Raw genomic sequence first — 9910 nt, forward strand, 5'->3', positions numbered from 1 at the left:
ATCTTTTAAACGTTTGATATTTGTTTGAGATTTAAGCACAGGCTTAATTGCATCACTAAGAATTATGAATGTAAGATAGGATATACCATGAAACAAAAGTGTCTTTCTGGGAAATGTTGTAGTAATGAACCATAGTAAAAGCTAGAATCTACCACTTCAAAGACCTGTGTGTGAACTAGCTAAAAGTCTTCATAAAGGAGAAAAAGTACCCACTTTGTATCTCATTAAGAATTTATAGAATACATCAAGCTTCTCATAAATTTTTCAGAATGGGAAAGTTATACTTATCTCCAGAATCTAACTCTTTTTTGTTTTCAATACCCCCAAAAGTGAAATGACTGAAAGAGAGCTTTTAGCTATTGGTCCCAAGAAGGTTAAGTGTTTTCCTTTTTAAAATAAGTATCTTTTTTTCCCCTCCTGTGTGTTCTTTACTCACTCACTCACTCACTCACTCACACACACACAAAACCAAACCAGAAACACCATGAAACTAACACTAGGTGGCAGGGTGAGAGGAGGAATCACAGATGCGGAGATTCCACAGGAGAAGGAAACGTGAAGCCTGAATAGCCTGAATTCCAGCCCCTCCTTTGCTGGGTGGTTTGTCAAAGGTGCGCTGGAGTCCCTCCTGGTATGTAGGAGAAGCATCCTTCCTGCCTCGGGCTCTCTTCCTTGGCTCCTCAGCGCCTGCTCAGGTCCCTGCTCCAGCGGTCCTGGCGGGCAGGGTCTCAGCTGCTGTGCTGTGTGGCTCCTTTAGCACTCATCTTCTTGATATATATGTTCATCCAGCTGCTGGGACTCAAGGTGCTCCAGGTGGTCAGTCTGGCCACTCTTTGGGGGTTTTCATAAACCTGAACAAAAGCCTTTGTCCTGGATCCTCCCTGATGATCTTCAATTTGTAGTAGTGGTACAGGGCTCTGGACATTTTCTCTCAGGTCGTATTTGTTCTGTTCTTAGGGTTTCCTCATAGTCAACCCAGTCCATTGGGATCAACTATCCAGAATATTTTGGATTCTTTGTCCTCCCATCAGTTGAAGTTTTCTTACTGGCTGTCAGAAATGGATAGACCTAACCCCAGAGCAGTCTACAGTTGGCTATTACCCCAGTGGGCATGGTGTGCCACTCAGACCGGGAGACTGAGGCCATGATATGGTTCATGTAAGCCAAGCCTTCCTGGTGAGAGGTTGGTGGGTTTCCCTTTCCTATGTAGCCTGTCCTCGGAGAGCCTGGACTGTTTGAAATCCATGGAGTGTCAGGGTTCAAGATCAGGGGGTGCATGATGGGGCTGGGCATCAGCTGGATCACTCGTGTGCTCCCCTGCCAGGGGCTGGATGGCTTGTGGTGGCTCTGAGGATGGTGGGCAGTGATTCTTCTTCACAGGAGACACAGTCAGGAGGTAGGACTCTTGGTGGTTTTTCTCTTGGTGGAGCTGTGGTCCATGAGTCCCTGTGCCTGGGGAGAGGCGGTGGATCATGTTGTTCAGGGGGGATTGCAGGGGCTGCTGCTTGGGGTCAGGAGAAGGCCAGTGATTTGTGGTGGTGGGTGATGGGACCGGTGCAACACTTTAATGGTGGGTGGGTTGTGGTGCACGTTCTCCACGGATGGCCGCAGGGTCCTCTGGACACAGTTATCTTCCTCATGGCTCTGGTGTAGTACTCCAGCTGGGTGTGCAGTGAGTTTCCAGGATGGAAGAATAGTGAAAAAAGCGTTCGAGTTTCCTCTGCTTCAGAATATGCAGAAGGAGTTCATAGAGCACATCACCCGAATGAGGGGTTTCTTCCAGCATCTTTCCTGGCAGCTGACCCCAGGGGCTGCAAACAAGTGTGCGAAGCGGGGCGTGGTGGCCAGCACTTCTGGCTGCTGAGGCTTGGGCCGACTGGGTTGCGAGGTCTGCAGGTCATGGCACAGTGCAGCGACCCAAGAATAAGTAATTTCTTAAGGTAGATGGTATATTATTTTATATTAGTTTGCTTACAAAGTTCGTATACATTGTGTTTCATACAGTCCTTCATTCACATTGTGTTTCATCCGATGATTTCCTTCCATCCTGTCCTGTCTTTCCAGATCCCCATCAGGTCTTTCCCATTTCCTTTACCCACCTCTCCCTCCACCCATCAAATTGTGTGACCCTATAACTAAACCCCTGCCCATCCTCACCCTCTGCTCTTCCCCTCAACCCCTTGGATCTTCATACACGTTTTAATAGTTATATTCCTATTTCTACGATAATGATCCAATACCGTATTTGTCCTTATGGGACTGAGAGCAAAATGCTCTCCAGTCCCTCCCAAGTTGTGTAATAATTTTCAGAATCATTGCTCCTGCGTGCTGTGTAGTATTCTATTGTATGAATGTACCACAACTTCTCAATCCATTTGATTGTGGTTGGACATTTGGGCTGTTTCTATGTTCCATGTTCCATGGTGATAATGCTGCTGTGAACACTGGTGTACAAATCTCCGTTTCTGTCTCAGTTCTGATTTTCTCAGATTATATTCCAAGCAGTGGAATAGTTGGGTCACATGGGATTTCTATGTTTACCTTTTTTTTTTTTTAGGAGATGGCTAGTTTATTCCGGGAAGGTTTAGATGGAAGATATGAGAGCCAGCTTGTGGCTGCAGATGCCCCTCCGCTACAATTGAACCCATGAATTATTGTTTGGCTGCTGATTATGTTTAGCTTTTTGAGGAAATGTCAAACTGCCTTCCAGAGTGGTTCTGCCATTTTAAAATTCCACCAACAGTGTATGAGAATTCCTATCTCTCTGCATCCTCTCCATTTATTACTTGATTTCCTGTTAAACTTTGTCACTGCTACTAGGGTGAGATGGTATCTCATTGTGGTTTTCATTTGTATCTCTCTTAATGACAGTGATTTTGAGCATTTCATGTGTCTGTTGGCCATCCAAATGTCTTCCTCTGTGAGAATTCTTTCCATGTCTTTTGGCCATTTCGTAATTCGGTTATCAATCTTTTTCTTGTGGAGGCCCAGGAGTATACTATAAACTTTTGTTATTAGACCCTTGTCTAAAATGGTATTCCCAAATGCTTTTTCCAAGTTAGTCAGTTTTATTTTCACCCTGTTGGAAAAAGTTCTTGATATACAACAGGCATTTAATCTTTAGAAGATCCCGTTCATCAATTTTATCCTCTCCTGGTTGTGCATTTCTGGCTGTATTTGTCTGTCTTTTTATACCATGGTCTAGGACTTATAAGCTTGGTCCTACCTTGTCTCTTATGATCTTTATGGTTTTGGGCTTTACCATAGATCTCTGATCCACTTTGAGTTGATTTTTGTGTATGGCTAAAGGTGTGCATCCTGCTTCAGTTGTCTGCCCCTCTAGTTTTGCCAGTACCATTTGTTGAAGAGATGGTTGTTTTTCCATTTAATAGGTTTTGCTTCCTTGTTGAATAGATTAATCTCTTGGTTTTCAATTCTGTTCCATGGGTCTATGTGCTTGTCATTGTACCAGTGCCATGCTATTTTGATTATTACAGCTGTGTGTTAGGTTTTAAGGTAGTGCTATGCCTCCCACTGCATTATTTCTTTTTAGAAGTGTTTTGCTTATTCAAAGTCTCTTTCCTCTCCAAATAAACTTGCCGATTTCCTTTTCTATCTCTTTTAGTAATGGTATTGAAAAAGAGTATTGAATATCCTATGTACTACCAAAGGAACAAGTAAATATCTATCGGATAGAGTGCAGCTACAATGCTCTTTGGAGGAGGCAAGGATGAAGAGAATTCATCTCCTACTTCAGACATGTTGCTAGGAGGGGCTATTCCTTGGAGCGGGAGAGGGACATGATGAAAGGTGGAAGGTCAGCAAAGAAGAAGTAGATCCTTGATTAGGTGGATTGACACAGTTACTGCCACAATGTGCTCTAGTGTATCAGAAAGTGTGAAGATGGTACAGGATAGAATGGGTTCAGATTCACTGTTCAGAGTTGCTATGATTCACATGTGCCTGAATGGCATCTAACAATATCATTACCATTGGGAGTTCATGGAACATGTAGATTTTTTTTGGTAGGATTTTTATTTTCATTATACTGAGTTTTCCTATCAATGAACAGGGAACAATTTTACATTTATTTAGGTATTATTGTTTCTCACAGAAGTGTTTTGGAATTTTCTTGGTAAACGTTTTTTGTATCTCTAATTATATTCCTAAGTATCTCAATTTGTGGTTGGCTATTGTAAATGGCATTACTTCTTAGATTCCTTATCTGTGTTTTCTTTTTTATTGTAGAGGAATGCCATTGACTTTTGTATATTGATCTTGTATCCTGCCACTCTACTAAATAGGTTTACTATCCCTAACAGGTTTTTTGTTGAATCCTTTGGGTTTTCTGTGTACACTATCATATCATCTGCATATAGCTACAGTTCCACCATCTCTTTGCAGATCTGGATGCCTTTTATTTCCTTCTCTTTTCATATTGCCCTAGCAAGCACTTCCAATACAATATTGAATAGGAGTGGTGACAGTAGACATCCTTATTTGGTCCCTGCTTTCAAGGAGAATGCTTTTAGTCTTTCTCCATTGAGAATCATATTAGATCTTGGTTTTGAGTATATATTTTCACTATTTGGGGAAATTCCCTTCTATTCTTATTTTGTTGAGTGTTTTAATCGGGAAGGGATGTTGAATTTTGTCAAAGGCATTTTCTGTATCAATTGTTAAGATTATGTGGTTCTTATTAGTTGCTTTGTTAATGTAATGAATTATGTTAGTTGTTTTTCTTATGTTTTATGTTGAACTATTCTTGCACACCTGTTACGAATTCCACTTGGTCATGATGCATTATATTCTTTTTATCTGCTGTTGGATTCTATTGGTCAGTATTTTATTGAGGATTTTTCCATCTATATTAATGGGAGATATTGGTCAGCAGTTTTCTTTCTTGTCAATATCTTTGCCTGGTTTTGCTGTTAGGGTTATGCTTGCTTCATAGAATGACTCTGGGAGTGTTCTTTCTATTTTTATATTTTGAAATAATTTAAGTAGAATTGGTGATCTTCTCTGAATGTTTGGTAGAGTTCAGCTGTGAAGCCATCTGGTCCAGGACTTTTTTTGTGGAGGAGTCTTTTTATGACCTGCTCAATTTCTTCTTTTGTGATGGGTCTGTTCAAGTGTTCTACATCTGTCTGTGTCGATATGCATAGGGTATGAGGTTCAAAGAATTTATCAATTTCCTCTAGATTTTTAAAATATATTAGACTATAGCTTTTCATAGTATTTGATACTATCAATTTAATTTCATTGGTTCTTTTGTGATGTCACTTCTATAATTTCTTAATCAAGTTATCTGTGTCTCCTCTTTTTTCCCTTTTGTTGAGTTTGCCAGTGGTTTGTAAATTTTATTGATCCTTTTGAAAACCCAGTTCCTGGTCTTATTGATGGTTTCAATTGTTTTTCCATTTTCTATCTCATTGATTTCAGCTCTTGTCCTTATAATATCCTTTCTTCTAGAGGCTGTGGGATTAGATTGTTGTTCTTTTTCTATTTGATAGAGGTATTGAGTTAAATCATTACTTTTGCTTCTTTCTTCTTTTTTTTATGTGTGTGTCTATTGATATGAACTTCCCCTGAGGAGTGCTTTAGCTACACCCCAGAGGTTTTAGTATGTTGTATTTTCATTTTAATTTGTTTCAAGAAACTTTTTAAATGTCATTCTTTATTTCTATAACTGGATCATGTTCTGTTGTTGTTAGGTGCCACCTGTTTAAGCCATCGGGACCTGGGAGCAGTCCTTTGTATTTAAAAGTTAGTTAGATCCTGCCTAAGAATGAATCTCTAGCTTGGAGCAGTTGGATTCTGGAGGGTAAGTTGTTTTTAATTTACTTGAAAATTGTGTATAAAATGTTTGGGCATTTTAGAGTTTGTTAACAATCAAGTGTAAGCTGATTGGCCATTTTTCATTTCCTTAACAATCAGCTGTGCATTGGAAGCCTCTTGGTTAAGCAATCAGGACCTGGTGGGTGGGCCTTTGTATTTAAAAGTTGTTTGGGCTCTCAGACCTGTGGCCCTCGGGCGTGATGTTTGGGGAGAAGATTGTTCTAAGTGATACAGCACTTGTCTATCAGTTCACTGTACTGAGATAACTTGGGGTTGCTGTGATACTGAAAGCTATGCCACTGATGTGTCAAATAAGGGTTACCTATGGTGGACAATTTTTGGAGAATCTCCCTGATTAAGACAGAGTAGGAAACAGGATGGGACATCTACTTCCTAAATAATAGGCCTTTGAAAACCCTATGAACACTAAAGAAAGAAGTTAGTTATATAATAGTGTAGTGGTAGAACCTAGATTGGTAGTCAGTTGAAATGAGGAAATATAATAACAAACATTGTTTAATAATTGGAACATGGACTGTACATGGTTTGAATGTGGGAAAACTGGAATCGTATTCTAGCAGAGTGTCACTTAGCTTCCACATTTGTGGTTTCATAAGCTATACTCTCATGTGGTTAATTTTTATATTTATTGGATTGTGGTTTGAGAAGATACTTTGTATTATTTAAATGTTTTTTAATTTGTTGAGGCTTGCTTTGTATATCATCAATTTTGAAGAATATAGCATGTGCACTTGAGAAGAAAGTGAATTGAGTTTTAGTTGGGTGCAGTATTCCTGAAGGCACAGAGTTCTAGGCCACCAGCTGCTTCAAAGGAGAAGAATGGACAATCTCCTCCTGTGAAATTAACTGCCTCTGAAAACTTGCCGGAGGGCCAGCTATGAGTTGGTTCTGACTCTACAGTAAACAGCAACAACAACAACCACCCTGAATATATCCCCAGAATTGAGTCAGCTGACAATATAGTTTAGATTTTCTGCATCTTTTTTAATTTTCTTTTGAGTTGACCTTCCTTTGTTGACAGTGGTGTGTTAAAGTCTCCTACTACTATTGTCATGTTGTCCATTTCTTTCCTTCACTTCTGTTAATCATTGTTTTATATATTTTGCGGGTCTATCGTTTAGAAGCGGTCGTGGTACTAGGAATATTGTAGCTGATGTTAAATGGATCTTAGCTGAAAGCAGGGAATACCAGAAGAATGTCTATTTGTGTTTCATTGATTATGCAAAGCTGTTTGACTGTGTAGATCATAACAAACTGTGGCTGACTCTGAGAAGAATGGGAATCCCAGAACATTTAATCCTGCTAATGTGAAACCTATACTTGGACCAAGAGGCAGTCGTCAGAACAGAGCAGGGTAACAGTGCATGGTTCAAAATTGGGAAGGGTGTATGCCAGGGATGTGTCCTGTCTCCATACCTTTTCAACCTGTATGCAGAGCAGATTATCTGAGAGGTTGGGTTCTATGAGGAGACGTATGGTGTCAGGATTGGTGGAAGATCTATTAACAGTCTGCGTTACGCAGATAACACAACCCTGCTTGCTGAAACTGAGGGGGACCTCATGCACTTGCTGCAGAGGGTCAAGGACTGCAGCCTTCAGTATGGACTGAGGCTCAATGTCAAGAAGACAAAGATTCTCACCACTGGACCAATTGGTAGCATCAGGATGGATGGCGAAGAGATTGAGATTATTCACAGCTTCAGTTTGAACACTCTTGGCACCAGCAGCCAGGAAATAAAAAAGCGTATTGCGATGGGAAAGTCTGCTGTTAGGGACCTCTCCAAAGTACTGAAGAGCAACGGTGTCTCTCTGGAGACTAAGGTGCACCTGATACAGGCCATGGTATTTGCAATTACTTGTTATCTATCAGAGAGTTGGACAATGACTAGGGAGGATAGGAGAATTGATGCCTTTGAGCTGTGGTGCTGGAGAAGAGTATTAAAGGTACTGTAGACTGCTAAGAAAACAGATTCATCCTGGAGAGGGTTAAACCAGGCTACTCCTTGGAGGCAAGGATTCTGGGGCTTCGTCTGACATACTTTGGACATGTTGTAAGGAGGGACAGGTCCTTGGAGAGGGACATCATGCTTGGGAGGGTGGAGGGACAGTGCAGGAGGGGAAGGCCCTCTAGGAGGTGGATTGATTCAGTGACTGGGGTAATTAGGATGGGTGTGTCAGAGACAGTGCGATTGGCCCAGGATAGAGCAGGGTTTAGGGTTGTTGTACATAGGGTTGCTATGAGTCGCAAACGACTCGACGGCACATAACAACAACAACAACAACAACATCATTTGGTGCATAAATGTTGGCCAAGGTTATGTCTTCCTGATCTTTTGTTCCTTTAATCATTATAAAGTGTGTTTCCTTATCTTTTATACTTTTAAAGTCTATTATATCAAAGATCAGTATTGCCATTCCTGCTTTTTTTTTTAATGGATGCCATTTGCCTAGTATATTCCTTTCCAGCCTTTGATTTTTAGACTGTCTTTCTCTTTGTTTCTTAGACATATCTCTTGTAAGCAGCATATTGATATGATTTGTATCCATTTTTATCCATTCTGCTACTCTTTTTCTCTTAATTGGTGCATTTAGTCTATTCATATAAAGTGTGATTATTGTTAGACCAGGCTTTATCATTGCCATTTTGCTATGGTTTTTTTCCTGTTGTTTCTGGTTACTATGGTGCATCTACTTTCTTTTGGTGTCACTTTGTGAAGGGATTTTCTTAAAATTTCTTGTAGCCTTGGTTTTGTTTTCACAAATTCCTCAATTTCCTTCTTCTCTGTGTATGATCTGACTTCTCCTTTATATTTCATGGACAGCTTACTTCAGCTTGCAATTGCTCTCCTTCAATTTTCTGTACATACCATCTCATTGCCTTCTAACTCACATGGTTTCTGCTGAAAAATCAGAATCTAATCTAATCTAATTTTTTTCCCCTTTGTAGGTTACTCTTTGCTTTTCTCAAGATGCTTTTAGTATTCTATCCTTACCCTTAATTTGGCGTATTTGACCATGATATGTCTTTTCTTTTTTGGGTCTATTCTATTTGGTGTTCGCTGAGATTCTTGGATGCAGATTTCTCTTCTCTTCATAACATTTAAGAAGTTTTCTTCTAGTACTTCTTACACAATTTTCTCAGTGACTTTTCTGTCCCTCTCATGTTCTGGAATTCCAATCATACATTCCTTTTGATGCTTCATCTCTGATTTTTCTTCTAGTATGTTTCCATTAAGGTTCTTGTCTTTTAGCTCATTGACTAACTCTCTGTTCTGTCTCTTCCGTTTTACTTTTTGTACCTCCAGCATGTTGGACACTTTTGTCATTTTGGTCCTAATGTTCTGGATTGCATTTGCATGCTTTTCTGTTATTTCCAGGTCTGTATTGACTATACCCTCTATGTCTTGGATTGATTTTTTATGTTCTTGTACCTTTTAATAGTTTCGATTTTTTTTAATTTGTTTGTTTGTTTTGTTGTGTGCTGTTGAATCAGATCTGACCAGCACAAGAAGAGATTGCCCCTCCTTCTCCAGTGAAGCATCTGGTGGATTTGAACTGCACACCAACAGTTTCAATCTTTCTTTCATCTTTCACATTTTCTTCCATAGTTCTTCAAGTTGCTCCTCATCAATATATTTCTTCTGGTTCCCTGTTTCTGGAATATTTGCTTTCTTTTTTTTTTCACAATTCAAAAACTTTAATTCTTCTTTGGTCTTAGAAAACAATTGAAAAGTCTATGGCTTACATTAGACACAATTTAGTGTTTAAACAATTATCCTTTTAAAGAGGTCCTTAACAAGCAGATGTTCCTGGTGCAATAAATCAATCCTGATTTCTTGACTGCTGTTTCTTTTTTAATTTTACTAATAATTTTAATGAGCATTTACAGAGGTTTTGGATTTCCATTCACTCATTGCCGCACTCTCTCCCCGCCCATTCCCTCTCCCCACCCCACAGTTCGCTCCTCGCTTTCAAAAGTAAAAGAAAAACTCCTTCCCTGGTACACAATCCCCCTGCACCCCTCCCACCGCCCCAAGTACATTCCACTATG

At 39.9% G+C, this 9910-nt stretch overlaps 1 pseudogene; it reads right to left on the reverse strand.

Moving 5' to 3' along the window:
• Positions 1–753: 753 nt before the first annotated feature.
• LOC102871489 lies at positions 754–1786 on the reverse strand (annotated as a pseudogene).
• Positions 1787–9910: the final 8124 nt, after the last annotated feature.

This window comes from Elephantulus edwardii, unplaced genomic scaffold (genome assembly GCF_000299155.1).
Source record: "Elephantulus edwardii isolate Elephantulus edwardi_28Jun2011 unplaced genomic scaffold, EleEdw1.0 scaffold00063, whole genome shotgun sequence".
NCBI classification, from domain to species: Eukaryota; Metazoa; Chordata; class Mammalia; order Macroscelidea; family Macroscelididae; genus Elephantulus; species Elephantulus edwardii.